Genomic DNA, 16321 nt, shown 5'->3' with positions numbered 1-16321 from the left:
CTTACCCTTGTCTACATGTTGTCCTGATCAGTCTGCATAGGGTTCATCCAACTCCTTACCTGACCGTAAGGTGATGGCCTTAAGGTGCTCCTTTGGATTTTTCTCTGTATTACTTGGTAAGGGACCTTGAATCTTTTCTGACACAAGAGTTGCTAGTTGGCTCAACTGAATTTCTAAATTTTTAAGGGCAGAAGTCTGACTCTCCATCTCTTCATCAGTGGCCTTAATGTACTTGTACATAATGTCATCAAGACTCGGGTGAGCTTGTTGAGGCCTTTGTTGATATGGTGTTGTTTGCTAATAAGGTTTAAAATTCAATTGCCCTCAGTTTTGATTTTGATATCTTGACGGATCCTGTACAGGTTGTTTCTGAAAGTTTTGAGAGTTCTCGGCACCATTTGGATTGCTCCATTGAATTCCTGGATGTTTATGTGCCATTGGACTTCCAAAAGGGTAAGATTTGTAGCTGATAACATTGACTTGTTCATCATTTTGATGGATTGCTTGGCATTCATGGTTTAGATGATTTTCTCCACACATATCGCAAACTTCATACTGGCTTGGTTGTTGTGTATTCACCTGAAAAGATTCAAACTTTTGTGCCAAAGAAACAATCTGTTGTGTTAGTGTATTTAAAACATCTACCTAATTTATTGTAGCAGCCTACTTGATAATTATACGCTCAGATGGCCATTGGATGGCATTCTCAGAAATTTTATTCAACAATTGCAATGCTTCTTCTATGGTTTTTCCCATTACTGAACCTCCTGCAGCTGCATCTATCACATTTCTGGATGAGGGTTTTTCGCCCGTGATAAAAAATATACAATTGCATACGTTCAGGAATATAGTGGTGTGGACATTTTCTTAACATTGCTTTAAACCTTTCCCAAGCTTAATAAACTGACTCTGTGTTAGCCCGCAAGAAATTAGATATGTCTTGTCTTAACTTTGTGGTTTTAGCAGGAGAAAAGTATTTATTTAGAAATTTCTGAGTCATTTGGTCCCATGTGGTAATTGATCCTTGAGGAAAACTTCGCAACCGAGTCTTAGCATCTCCTTTTAAAGAAAAAGGAAATAGCCTTAACTTAATTGCTTCAGGGAATACTGTCACGACCCATTTCCATTATAGGTTATGATGGCACCCAATACCATTGCCGGGCAAGCCAACACGGAAATATAAATAAGTTCTCGTTTTACTTTTTACCAAAATAATTGCAGTAATTTCTTAAGTTAAAGTTAAAACAAGTAATAACCAGTAATGTACCAAAAATAATTATACAATTCCTAAAAGAATACTCTACTAAAGTGTGTGCCAAGACCTGGTGTCACAAGTTGTGGGCAACTAGTAGAATATACTAATAATCAATCTATCTTATTGTCCGAAAAAGAATAGATAGCAAAAATAAATGAGAAAGACTCCATCAAGTTGCTGAACAGTATAGGAAGGGAAGCAGCTCACCATAGAGGTCTCGAAATCTGCTTAGGGATGCGCACTAGACTAATAGCCAGATGTACCTACCTCAGATCCTGTACAATTAAGTACAGAAGTGTAGTATGAGTACATAACAATATGTACCTAGTAAGTATCCTGTCTAATCTCGAAGAAGTAGAGACGAGAAATGGACTTGACACTTACTAGGGTCAAATAATATGAGAGATGAATTATACTGAGCATGGATAAAACAAATAATTAGCAGTGTATAGCAAGAACTAACAAGTCTTCTCCTAGATACTGTTAGAACTAGCAACTCCCATTCCAGGACAAATAATAAACTCAAGTCATAGAAAAATACTGAGTAAAGCATGCACAAGTAGTGTCGAGGTCGTACGGCCCAATCTAACATGAAAGTAAATTGTGCACTGCCGAGGGTCGAACAGCAAGAACCATAGATGCATCTATTACCCCGCTCGCGAATCAACCATATGACGCGGTCAATGTAATTAGACACAGCAACCAGCAGGCAAGAACACATAACTGGGGAGATATTACTCACTAAATTATCAACTTCTCTTTAAAAAGGCCAAGAAAGATCATGTTCCACTTAACTAGTCTCATTTATCATAATCACCATGATTTAAGCAATCCAAATTAAACATAGCATTGTAAGAATACCACATAAAGCATGCTTCTGGGTCCTAAACTACCCAGACTTAGCATAATAGTAGCTACGCACGGACTCTAGTCACCTAGTGCGTACGTAGCCTCCACATTTAATGGCAAATTATTAGATTACATCACCTATGGGGACAATTCCCTCTTACAAGGTTAGATAGGATACTCACCTTGCTCCAAAGTGCGCTTCCAATACCAAGAACTAGCCCGAACTCTCAATTTTGGAGCCAAATGATCCAAAACTAGATAAACTAGGTAGGAACTAGTCAATACAAGCTCACAAGATCGCATTCTAACTATTTAAGCAATTTTCCACCTTTAAACACAAGTTTCCTAAAATCCGACCCCGGGCCCACGTGCCCAGATTCTGAAGTTTTTCGAAGAAAGTTGTTCTCTATAACCTAAGGGTTAATAATATACGATTTCTAATTCATTTCATAGCAAATTTCGTGGTTAAATCTAACTTTCATTAAAACCTTAGGTTTTTGCTCTAACCCCATGATTTTACCTTAATCCTAGTGTTTAATCTACCTAAGACACAAGTATTAGACTAGGAATAGGTGGGATAACTTACCTCAAGATGCTAGGTGGAAGTCTTCTCTCAAAAGCTCCCAAAATCGCCAATGGAGGAGTGAAAAATGGTAAAAATGACTTAGAACCCGCATTAAATGAAGCTCACTGCTTCAGTGATTTCCGCATCTGCGGTCCCGCTTCTGCGAGGAAGAGACTGCAGCTGTGGAATAGGCCAAGCGGGCTGGGACCGCTTCTGCGGTCTTGAATCCGCTTCTGCGGAGATGCTTCTACGGCTTGGGAGCCGCTTCTGCGGTTTCTGGCCTGCCTTGGCCGCATCTGCGAGAGGGATACCACTTCTGCGGTCTCGCACCTGCGGCCGTCCAACCGCAGGTGCGGTTATGATAGATACTAGATGCTTCAGCCCTTTTCTACTTTTCCAACTTCACTCGAGCCTCGCCCGATTGACGCTCGGGGCTCTCGGGCCCCGCCCTAACATACCGACAAGTCTGAAATCATGAAACGGACCCGCTCGAACCTTCGGAACACCCGAAACAATGCTAAATCTACGAATCACCCCCCTAAATCTAATTGAATCAAACTTATGAACTTCAAGTTCTGAATTTCACTTCTAACGTGCCAAAATGTACTTATACTACTCGGATTGACACCATATTTGGCAGGCAAGTCTTAAATGTTCTATTGGACATGTACTGGGATCCGAAACCAACATACGAGCCCGATACCAACGTGATCAATCATTAATTAGTTTCTTTATATCCTTAGAATTTCAGTTTAACAATTTCTAATAAAAATTCAGTACTCGGGCTAGGGACCTCGAAATTCGATTTCGGGCATACGCCTAAGTCCTATATTTTCCTACGGATCCTCTAGGACCGTCAAAATACGAATCCGAGTCCGTTTGCTAAAAATGTTGACCAAAGTCAAACTTAACCTTTTAAGAAAATCTTAAGGAGTCAATGAGCTTTTTTCAACCCAAACTCTTCCAAATCCCGAACCAACCGTCCCCGCAGATCGTAAATTAGTTAAAGCAAGCGTGGGAAGTTTTATTTAAGGGAACAGGGTTCTAAAAAGCAAAACGACCAGTCGGGTCATTACATTCTCCACCTCTTAAACAAACATTCGTCCTCAAATGGACATAGAAAAGTACCTGAGTTGCTGAATGAATGTAGATATCTGCACCGCATGTCCTCCTCGGACTCTCAGGTCGCCTCATCGACTGGTTGGCCCCTCCACTAGACCCTCACCGCTGAAATCCTCTTGGACCTCAACTGGCAATCCTGTCTATCAATAATGGCAACTGGCTCCTCCTCATAACCCATACTCTCATCCAGTTGAATAGTACTGAAGTCCAACACATGGGATAAGTCGGCATGATACCTCTGAAGCATCGATACATGGAAAACCAGATGAACCCCCAATAAGCTGGGGTCAAAGCAAGCTCGTAAGCAACCTCCCCAACTCCTCTCAACACCTCAAAGGGGCCAATAAACTTTGGGTTCAACTTGCCCTTCTTCCCGAACCTCATAATGCCTTTCATTGGCGAGACTTTCAAGAGAACCTTCTCGTCAACCATGAATGATATGTCACATGCCTTCTGATCCGCGTAGCTCTTCTGTCTGGACTGAGCTGTGCGAAGTCTCTCCTAGATCAACTTTACCTTGTCTAAGTCATCTTGCACCAAATCTGTACTGTATAACTTAGCTTCACCAGGCTCAAACCACCCGATAGGAGACCGACACCATCAACCATATAAGGCCTCGTATGGAGCCAACTCTATGCTGGACTGATAGCTATTGTTGTAAGCAAACTCTGCCAAAGGCAAGAACTAATCCCACTGTCCTCCAAAGTCAATCACATATGTTCTGAGCATGTCCTCCAAGATCTAAATTGTCCGCTCCGACTGCTCGTCGGTCTGAGGATGGAATGTTGCGCTAAGCTCTACGCGGGTCCCCAACTCACTCTGAATGGCCCTCCAGAAATGGGAAGTGAACTGAGGGCCTCTATCTGATACGATGGAAACAAGCACATCGTGCAACCTGACTATCTCCCGAATATAAATCTGGGCCAATCTCTCTAAAGTATAAGTAGTCACAACCGGAATAAAGTGCGCCGACTTGGTCAACCTGTCAACAATGACCCATACTGCATCAAACTTCCGCAAAGTCCTGGGCAACCCAATTACGAAGTCCATAGTAATGCGCTCCCACTTCCACTCTGGTATAGGCATCTGCTAAAGTAGGCCACCTGGCCTTTGGTGTTCATACTTGACCTGCTGGCAATTCAAACACCTTGCCACATACTCTACTATGTCTTTCTTCATCCTCCGCCACCAATAATGTTGCCTCAAGTCACGATACATCTTCGTAGCACCCAGATAAATGGAATACCACGAACTGTGTGCCTCCTCTAGGATCCTCTCACTCAGACTATCAACATTAGGAACATATAGGCGACCCTGGAGTCACAAAATACCATCCATGCCGATAGAAACCTCCTTGGCACTACCCTGTAGCACCGTCTCTCTGAGAACTGTCAAATGTGGATCATCGAACTGTCGGGCCTTGATCTGCCCCAATAATGAAGACTGAGCAACCACACACGCAAGAACTCGGCTAGGCTCTGAAATATCCAACCTCACAAGTCTGTTAGCCAAGCACTGAATGTCCAAAGCTAGTGACCTCTCCTCTGCTGGAATGAATGCCAAACTATCCATTCTCTCTGCCTTCCTTCTTAAGGCATCCGCGACTACATTTGCCTTGCCCGGATGATAAAGAATGGTGATGTCATAATCCTTCAGTAACTCAAGCCATATGCGCTGCCTCAAATTAAGGTCCCTCTGCTTGAACAAATGTTGTAAGCTGTGATGATCAGTATAAACCTCACACGATACCCCGTATAGATAATGCCTCCATATCTTAAGAGCATGAACAATCGCGGCCAACTCCAAATTGTGCACAGGATAATTCTTCTCATGGACCTTCAGCTGACATGACGCATATGCAATAACTCGACCCTCCTTTATCAATACACATCCCAAGCCAATGCGTGAAGTGTCACAATATACCGTATACATCCTTGAACCAGAAGGCAATACAAGAACCAGTGTCGTGGTCAAAGCTATCTTGAGCACCCTTCTGGGTCAATCTGGTCAGAGGTGATGCAACAGATGAAAAGCCCTGCACGTATCGTCTGTAATAACCTGCTAACCCCAGGAAACTCCTGATCTCGGTCACTGAGGTAGGACGTGGGCAACTTTGAACTGCCTCAATCTTCTTGGGATCCACCTTAATACCCTCTCCTGACACAACATGCCCCAAGAATGCCAATGACTCTAGCCAAAACTCACACTTAGAGAACTTAGCATATAGCTTCTACTCTCACAAGGTCTGAAGCACTACTCTCAAATGCTGCTCATGCTCCCCTAGGCTACGGGAGTATATCAAGATGTCGTCAATGAAGACAATGACAAATGAATCAATATAAGGCCTGAATACCCAGTTCATAAAGTCCATAAATGTTGTTGGGGCATTAGTCAAGCCAAAGGACATCACTAGAAACTCATAATGGCCATATCTAGTCCGGAATGCAGTCTTCGGAACATCCGAGTCCCGAATCTTCAGCTGATGATACCCTGACCTCAAGTCGATCTTAGAGAACACCCTAGAACCCTGAAACTGGTCGAACAAATCATCGATACGAGGCAACAGATACTTTTTCTTGATGGTGACCTTGTTCAACTAGAGGTAATCAAATCACATCCGCATAGTCCCATCCTTCTTCTTCACAAATAATACAAGTGCACCCTAAGGTGATACACTAGGTCTAACAAACCCCTTTGCTAACAACTCCTCAAGCTCCAAATCAATACAGAAATCAATATCGCGATCTGGTGGCAGACCAGGAAGATCAGAAGGAAACACATCGGCGATCTCCCAAACTACTGGAACTGAATCAATCGTTGGAGACTCTGCGGTGGTGTCTAGAACATAAGCTAGATAAGCCAAACACCCATTCTCGACCATATGCCGAGCATTCAGGAAAGAGATAACCCGACTAGATGTATCAATTGTGGAACCCTTCCACTCCAACCTCGGCAACCCTGGCATCGCTAATGAAACAGTTTTGGCATGGCAATCTAGGACGGCGTGATATGGAGATAACCAGTCCATGCCTAGGATGACCTCAAAATCGATCATATCAAGCAATCAGAGGTCCGCTCTAGTCTTGAAACCACAGAATGTGACCACACAGGACCGGTAGATCCGATCCACAACCATAGAATCGCCCACAAGAGTGGACACATAAACAGGAATGCCCAAAGGCGCAGGAGGAATAACCAGGAAACGAGCAAACAAAGATGATACATATGAATAAGTAGACCCTGGATGAAATAATACCGAAGCATCTCTACCACCGACGGCAATAATACCTGTGATGACGGCATCTAAGGCCAATGCATCTGGCCTAGCCGGAAGGGCATAGAATATGGCTAGAGTGTCAGCTGGCTGGCCTCCACCTGACTGAGCAGTAGCTGACTAACCTCTCTCTGCCTGGCCTCCACCTCTAGGACGACCTCTACCCATCTGTCCCTCGCCTCTGGGAGGCTGGGCAACCGGTGGTGGAATCATGGGCTGCTGACCCTGCTGTACTGCCTTGCACCGCAGTTTGGGGTAGGTCCTCTTCATGTGACCCGGATCTCCACACTCGTAGCAACCTCTCGGCACCATAGCCTTCTGCCCTGAAGTTTGAGCCTGCTGACCCAAATACCCACTAGAAGAACCCTGAATGGTTGGTGGGCGATATGAACTCTCTGGTATGGTACTGAAGTGAGCACTGGAAGAATCATGATAACCAGAATAACCATTGGAGGATACCTTAATAGCTGGGGGTGGAAAGAACTCTCTGGCATCGCACTAAAATAAGGTCTCACTGGAGCACCTTGGGGAGGTGGTAGTGGTGTTGAATACGGGGGTCTGCTGGGCTAACCCCTCCCGAAGTGACCTCTACCCCTAGTTGGGGCACCTCTGAACTCTCCCGAAAACCAGGCCCTCTTGTCCTGCTGAATCTGCTCCCTACTCCTCTGACGATATCCTTCAATCCTGCGAGCAATCTCTACCACTAGCTGATACTCAGTACCCATCTCCACCTCTTGGGCCATTCTATCTCGAATACTCGGGTGCAACCCCGCAACAAATCTCTGTACTCTCTCTTCACCTCTGGGAAGTATCATGAGTGTATGGTGAGACAACTCAGAAAACCTCGCCTCATAATCGGTTACAGACATCTGGCCCTGCTCAAGATGCTCAAACTGATACTGCAGCTCTTCCCTCTCAGAGGGTAGAATATACCTATCCAAGAATAACTATGTGAACTGGCCCCAAGTGAGGGGAGAGGAACATGCTGGCCTGCCAAGAACATAAGACTGTCACCATCTACGGGCCCTGCCCTCTAGCTGAAAAGTAGTAAAGTAAATCCCATACGACTCCAATATCCTCATGTTATGCAGTCTGTCCCTGCACCTGTCTATGAAGTCCTGGGCATCCTCATGACGCTCACCCCTGAAGATAGGAGGGTGAAGTCTGGTCCATCTATCCAACAACTTCTGCAGATCGCCATCCGCAGCTGGTCTAGGCTGGGGCGCCACTGCAACAACTGGCTAGGCCCCATCTGTGGATAGTGCACCTGGAGTCTGATACACTGCAACTGCATGACCAGGAGCTTGATCAGTAGGGGTCTGTGCTCCCCCTCCTGCTTGTGATGTAGCTGGATCCGCTGGAAATAAACCAACCTGAGTCATGGAATCCATGAACCACAGCATACGGCCCATAATCTCCTGAAAACCCGGTGTTGTCACAAAGTTCGCCGGGGTAGGCTCAGCTGCGGGCGCCTCGCCCTACTCCTCGATGATAGGATCTTCTGTAGGATCTACTGGTGATACTACTGGGATAACTTTGGGATGCCTTCGTCCCCTACCTCAGGTCGGTGCCCTCCCCAGGCCTCTGTCTTGGCCTCTAGCAACGGGGGGAGCAGCCACTCCCGGGTCTGGAACATCAGTCATTCGTGTCCTCACCATCTGTGAGAGAATAGAAGAGGGAAATTTAGTATACCAACCACTGTACTATAGAAATGAATATAGAGTTGTTTTCCTAACACCCTATAGCCTCTCGAAGATAAATACAGACGTCTCCGTATTGATCTGCAAGACTCTATTAGGTTTGCCCAGGACTTATGAGACCTACGTGAACCTATTGCTCTGATACCATGTTGTCACGAACCATTTTCATTATAGGTCATGATGGCGCCCAACACCATTGCCGGGCAAGCCAACGCGGAAATATAAATAAGTTCTCATTTTACTTTTTACCAAAATAATTGCAGTAATTTCTTAAGTTAAAGTTAAAATAAGTAATAACCAGTATTGTACCGAAAATAATTATACAATTCCCAAAAGAATGGTCTACTAAAGTGTGTGCCAAGATCTGGTGTCACAAGTTGTGGGCAACTAGTAGAATATACAAAAAATTCAATCTATCCTACTGTCCGAAATAGAATAGACAGCAAAAATAAATGAGAAAGACTTCAGCAAGCCGCTGAACGACACAGGAAGGGAAGCAACTCACCGTAGAAGTCTCGAAATCTGTTCAGGGATACGCACTAGACTAATAGCCAGATGTACCTGCCTCAGATCCTGTACAATTAAGTACAGAAGTATAGTATGAGTATATAACAATATGTACCCAGTAAGTATCATGTCTAATCTCGAAGAAGTAGAGACGAGAAGTCGACTTGACACTTACTAGGGTCAAATGATATGAGAGATGAATTATACTGAGCATGGATTAAACAAATAATTAGCAATGTATAGCAAGAACTAACAAGTCTTCTCCTAGATAATGTCATAGCTGGCAACTCCCATTCCAGGACAAATAATAAACTCAACCCATAGAAAAATACTGAGTAAAGCATGAGCAAGTTGTGCCGAGGTCGTACAGCCCGATCCAATATGAAAGTAAATTGTGCACTGCCGTGGGTCGAACGGCACGAACCATAGATGCATCTATTACCCTGCTCATGAATCAACCATGTGACGCGGTCAATGTAATTAAACACAGCAACAAGTAGACAAGAATACATAACTGGGGAGATATTACTCACTGAGTTATCAACTTCTCTTTAAAAAGGCCAAGAAAGATCATGTTCCTCTTAACTAGTCTCATTTATCATAATCACCATGATTTAAGCAATCCAAATTAAACATAGCATTGCAAGAATACTACATAAAGCATGCTTCTGGGTCCTAAACTACCCGGACTTAGCATAATAGCAGTGTCACCTATGGGGACAATTCCCTCTTACAAGGTTATATAGAAGACTCACCTCGCTCCAAAGTGCACTTCCAATACAAGAACGAGACCGAACTCTCAATTTTGGAGCCGAACGATCCAAAACTAGATAAACGAGGTAGGAACTAGTCAATAGAAGCTCACAAGATCGCATTCTAACTAATTAAGCAATTTCTCACCCTTAAGCACAAGTTTCCTAAAATCCGACCCCGGGCCCACTAATCGAAGCCTACCCTACACTACTATTAAGTAGCGAGAGAGGGTCGAAGAGCTTTTACCCAATTTCGGGTCGGGATCGATTTACACAGAGAGCTAGAATTTGGAGTCGGGTATCTATCTAGTTTAGAATTGCGTATGTGTTCCAAATTACACTTCTATACATTTTTGGGATTTTTGTTTTACTTCTACTTCTATCAAACTACAATGGTAAATAAAACTAGATTAAACTAAGAGTAAAACTAAAGAGGATTGTTCCAATGGTTTAAAAGGCACTAGGGTAGTTACTTTCGCCTAGGTGGTCAATTGACGGGTAATTGAGTTTAAGACACGATTCACATAATTGGGAAGTATGATTTAACCGTTGCACGATATTACTCACTCTACACTTCTAGGTGGTTCAAGTGATTTTGTCCGAATTAACTTTCTCAAGACCAATTGGGTATGCAAATTTGCACAAGCAATCAAGGTTCAAGTTGGGTATTACTCTCTCGAGGTTTAACACTTTAATTAGGGCTATCAATATCTTGATTACGCCCCAATTCCTTGTTGGACCAATTTCGGAGACTTAGGCTCTCTTTCTTAAGAAGAGCTCAAGTCAACTAAACACAAACTAGTGTTTGCAACCACTAATTCATCAATTAACCATGAAATTGGCCCAAATATCAAACACCCATAGTCAATCTAGCCCTAAAATTCAAGACCCATCAATTACCCACACTAGGGTTGAGCCACAACCCTAGCTTATGGGTATAACTACACATAATTAAAGAAGAAAAGCAAGAAATAGATGAAGAACAACTCATATTAATTAATTACTAAGATAAACAATAAGATTCAATGATGAAATATAGATAAAATTTCCCAAAATGGATAAAATATTCGAACCCACGAGCGCAACTATGTTCTAAAACTATCTGATACCCTAAAAATGGGAAAAGAAGCTATTTATACTAAGCTAAAAAATCTGGACAAAAATACCCCTGCGGGGCTAGTACGGACCGCACAAAATGGTGTGCCGCCGCACTAGGGCTCTGAGCTTGAAAATCTAACTCTCTAAACTCGGGCACTGCTGACCGCAGAGAATAGACTGCGGCCGCGGAGGCTTCTAGTGCGGTCCGCACAAAATGGAGCGCGGACTGCATTGGCTTGAACTCGGAATTTGGCAACTCTCTGATCCTCCTTACTGCGGACCGCACTAAATCGAGTGCGGCCGCATTGATCTTAGTGCGGACCACACAAAACCTAGTGCGGCTGCATTGCCTTTGTGCCTGAATGTCATGCTCTCTGAACCTCACAGTGCATACCGTGGTGTGCGGCCACATTGTCCTTGTTTTTCCTGAGCTTTGACTTGTCTTGATACTTGTGAAAGTATCACTCCTTTTGAGCTGATATTTGACTTCTTGTCACTTTGTTGATCAAACGTGCAATCAAGCACAACTTGTGAGCCTGTGTGATTATTTTGTACACATTTCTAATCAAAACTTAAGTAAGGAGTATAAAATGTATAAAAATCCCTAGTTATCACTCACGTGCCCGGATTCTGAAGTTTTTCGAAGAAAGTTGTTCTCTATAACCTAATGGTCAATAATATACGATTTCTAATTCATTTCATAGCAAATTTCATGGTTAAATATAAATTTTGTTAAAACCCTAGGTTTTTGCTCGAAACCCATGATTTTACCTTAATCCTAGTGCTTAATCTACCTAAGACACAAGTATTAGACTAGGAATAGGTGGGATAACTTACCTCAATATGCTAGCTGGATGTCTTCTCTCAAAATCTCCCAAAATCGCCAATGGAGGAGTGAAAAGTGGTAAAAAATGACTTAGAACCCGCATTAAATGAAGCTCACTACTTCACTGATTTCCGCATCTGCGGTCCCACTTCTACGAGGAAAAGACCGCATCTGCGGAATAGACCAAGCGGGCTGGGACCGCTTCTGCGGTCTTGAAGCCACTTCTGCGGAGACGCTTCTGCAGTTTCTAGCCTGGCCTGCCTTGGCCGCATCTACGAGAGTGCTACCGCTTCTGCGGTCTCGCACCTGCGGCTATCCAACCACAGGTGCGGTTATGACAGATACCAGATGCTTCAGCCCTTTTCAACTTTTCGAACTTCACTCGAGCCTCGTCCGATTGACGCTCGGGGCTCTCGGGCCCCGCCCGAACATACCAACAAGTCTGAAATCATAAAATGGACCCGTTCGAACCTTCGGAACACCCGAAACAACGCTAAATCTATGAATCACCCCCCTAAATCCAATTGAATCAAACTTATGAACTTCAAGTTCTTAATTTCGCTTCTAACGTGCCGAAACGTACTTATACTACTTGGATTGACACCAAATGTGGTGGGAAAGTCTTAAATGTTATATTGGACCTACACTGGGCTCCGGAACCAACATACAAGCCCGATACCAGCGTGATCAATCATTAATTAGTTTCTTTAAATCCTTAGAATTTCAGTTTAACAATTTCTAATAAAAATTCATTACTCGGGCTAGGGACCTCGGAATTCGATTCTGGGCATATGCACAGGTCCCATATTTTCCTACGGACCCTCCGGGACCGTCAAAACATGAATCCGGGTCCGTTTGCTAAAAATATTGACCAAAGTCAAACTTAGCCTTTTAAGAAAATCTTAAGGAGTCAAATGAGCATTTTTCAACACAAACTCTTCCAAATCCCGAACCAACTATCCCCGCAGGTTGTAAATTAGTTAAAGGAAGCGTGAAAAGTTTTATTTAAGGGAACAGAGTTCTAAAAAGTAAAACGACCAGTTGGTCGTTACAAATACTCCATTATACTTAGCAGTTTCAACTAGTTCTAGAAAATCAATTAGATGACTATGTGGATCTTCACTTGAATCTCTAGTAAAGATGCAAGATTGTTTGATCATTTGAATCAGGCCGATCCTGATTTCAAAGTTGTTGGATGCCACTGGGGGCTTCCTAACACTAGATTCACAGTTGAAATGGTCTGATCTAGTATAATCCCTTAGGATTTTGTTTGCTGGTCTTGGCGCCACTTCATCAAATTGATCCTCTATTTGGACTGGTGGTGGTACTTCGCGTGGGTTGATATTTTCTATTTCCTGATTCTCCATTCCTTCACAAGCTATTGTTTGAGAAGACGTTTGTTCTTTCCTGCGTGATCGAAGAGTTCTTTCAATTTTAGGATCGTAACTTGCCAACACTTTTATAGAAGAGCGGGTCATAAACTATTTGAAATTCATAAAGTAAAGAAAATTAGTTCCTAAAATAATAATAGCAATAAACAATAATAATAGTAATAATAACAACAATAATAAAAGATTGCAAAGATGATAAAAAAAGGCGTTAAAGGGGAAAAAAAGTATTAGTACAATAATTTTATTATTTATAGATAATAGTAATATTATACCACACTTGAAATAAAATAGATATATAAAAATGATGCAGCAAGTAAATTGTGACAAGAAAATATAATATTATTTAAAGTATTAGTATTAGTACTCGTAGTAGTATCTAAAATTACAACAATAATATATAAAAGGGCAATTAATAGTGTGAGAGACTGTGAAAGTATTGATTATAGTATATTTATTTTTTTGGTTAGTAAAGTACTGATAATAGTCTAATTGTATTAGATATACTAAGAGATTTAATAAAAATAGTTGGTAGTAATTATAAAGAGAAGAAAAATATTATAATAAGTTCTCAAATTATTAATAAAATATTTAATCTGAAGTAGATGTATGCCAATCCCCGGCAATGGCGCCAAAAATTTGACAAGGCCAATGCGTATAAGATCTTGCTACTCGTGCTCTGTCAAATTCTAGTATAGTATATGATATCGTCCCACTGATATTGGAGAATCTAGCTACAATCTTATAATATTCTTACTACTATTTGAGAGATCAAATTGATAAAATTTTGTTTGTTGAAAATTTAAATTGCTTAAGTTGAAATAAAATAACTTTCGGAAGATTTATATTTAAAGAGAGTTGGGAATCATTGAATTCACTCGATAGCGTGATAATAATAAAATCATAGCTTCTACATGTATTTCTCTTAAAAACAATTGTTTATTGCTAATACAATTATATTTTGCTCACTAAGAAATAATCAATTAATAATACTCCGTGAGGTTATGTAAACCAATTGATATATGACTCGTGACAATTAAACTGAAATAATTTGCTTGCCTGAATTGTGCTAAAAGATAGCAAAACCCTGTTGCGATTATATTTTATTAAAAATCAATAATCTTGCCAACTACAACTCCTCCGTGAGAATTAAAATGGAAGTAAGCAAGATTACAGACTTGGAATGATAGCTTAAAAAGAATTACTCTCACTCTATTATTTTACCCAATAGTTATCGTATAGTAATTTTGCTTCGTAAGAATTACAAAATTAACATACAACTAACCTTGGAGAATAAATAGATAGAAGTGATAATAATTATTTAAAACTAATATTCCAGCACAATATAGAAATATAATTAGAACGTTTCAGGTCAAGCATGTAGTAAAATTGAGATTAATATTATAACGATATCGAGTTTCATCAACTATCCCAACAAAAGAGATTACTCCATTATGGAGTCTTTAAATCTCACAAAGAAAGATATTCTTAAAATACTATCAACACTCTTAGAAAATTCAAAAATTACAAGAGGAAAGTGAAAGAGATAAAGAAAGAAGTAAAGATCAAAGCTAGAGAAAAGTTGCTAATTAGGCAACGTATGATCTTCCCCCTCTTTCAACACAAATATGACATCCTTTTTATAGAAATCAAAGCTCATAAGGTGCCACGATGCCTCGTGGTTCTTTTGCCATGATGCGTCGTGATCTCATTATATTTGGTTTTTAAATGAAATTCTGCGTTTCGAGGCTTTAAAAACCTCTTTTAGCATCACCTCGATTTGTGTGCACTCCGGACGCGTAGCCGGAAAGCTTTTATGTGAAAATCTGTGAAAAATGATAAATTTTAACTATAAAATGAATTATTTTGACTTGGTCAACATATTGGGTAAACGGACCCGGATCAATGATATGGCTGTCCGGGAGGGTCCGTAGGAAAATATGGGACTTGGGCGTGTGCCTGGAATCGAATTCCGAGGTCCCAAGCCCGAGAAATAAATTTTTTAAAGAAAATTATTTTCTGAAATTGTTTAAAGGAGTTGGAAATGAATTTTGATTTAAAAAAATATTGGTATCGGGCCCGTATTTTGGTTTCGGCACCCGGTACAGGTCTTATATATGATTTATGATAATTCTGTGAAGTTTGGTAAGAAACGGAGTCCGTTTGACGTGATTCGGACCTTAATTGGAAAGTTTGGTGTTTAAAAAAGTTTTGAGAAATTTCATTGATATTGAGGTTTAATTTGATGTTTCTGATGTTATTTTTGTGATATGAGTACACGAATAAGTCCGTGAGATGTTTTTGAGGTTGTGTGTATATTTGGCTTGGAGCCCCGAGGGCTCGGGTGAGTTTCGAACAGGCTACGAGGCGTATTTTAAACTTAGAAAATTGCAGAATTTTAGCTGGTGTGCCCAGGCATGCTGGCTTCGCAGCTCGCAAATGCGAAGGCTGGATCGCAAATGCGAAAAACAGTCCAGGCCTGCCTTGCTCGCAAATGCGAGTAATCTTTCGCAAATGCGAAAATCCCTGTTCAGCCTTAGGTCGCAAATGCGACCCATTCTTCGCAAATGCGACACGCTGTTCGCAAATTCGAAGGTCCTATTTTCCTGAAGGGCTCGCAAATGAGACCCTTGTTTCGAAATTCCCAAGCTAGCAGAGATCAAGGTTCGCAATTGCGAACCTCTGTTCGCAATTCCCATACCTGCGACCTGCAACTTTTATACTTAGGCGATTTCAACCCATTTTTCACATCTTTTCAAAACACAAACTCCCTAGGGCGATTTTTCAAGAACAACTTTCTTCCAAAACAATTGTAAGTTGTTTTTAACTAGATTTCTTCAATCATTAACATCTTTTGACATGATTTCAACATAAAATCAATGATTTTCATGGGGGAAATTGGGTGTTTTGTGTAGAACCTAGGTTTTTCAAAAAAATTGGGGATTTAAACCTCGATTTAAGGTCTGATTTTAAAACAAATAATAT

General features: G+C 41.4%; 1 non-coding gene across 1 annotated transcript; it reads left to right on the top strand.

Moving 5' to 3' along the window:
* The first annotated feature begins 845 nt into the window (after positions 1-845).
* LOC138890958 (small nucleolar RNA R71) lies at positions 846-952 on the top strand. Its single transcript, XR_011407320.1, has one exon. It is a non-coding gene; the product is annotated as a small nucleolar RNA R71 (small nucleolar RNA).
* The last annotated feature ends 15369 nt before the right edge of the window (positions 953-16321 follow it).

Source organism: Nicotiana sylvestris, chromosome 4 (genome assembly GCF_000393655.2).
Source record: "Nicotiana sylvestris chromosome 4, ASM39365v2, whole genome shotgun sequence".
In the NCBI taxonomy this organism is placed as follows: Eukaryota; Viridiplantae; Streptophyta; class Magnoliopsida; order Solanales; family Solanaceae; genus Nicotiana; species Nicotiana sylvestris.
Note: the sequence above shows the minus strand (reverse complement) of the source record. Positions and strands in the feature narration are given on the sequence as shown.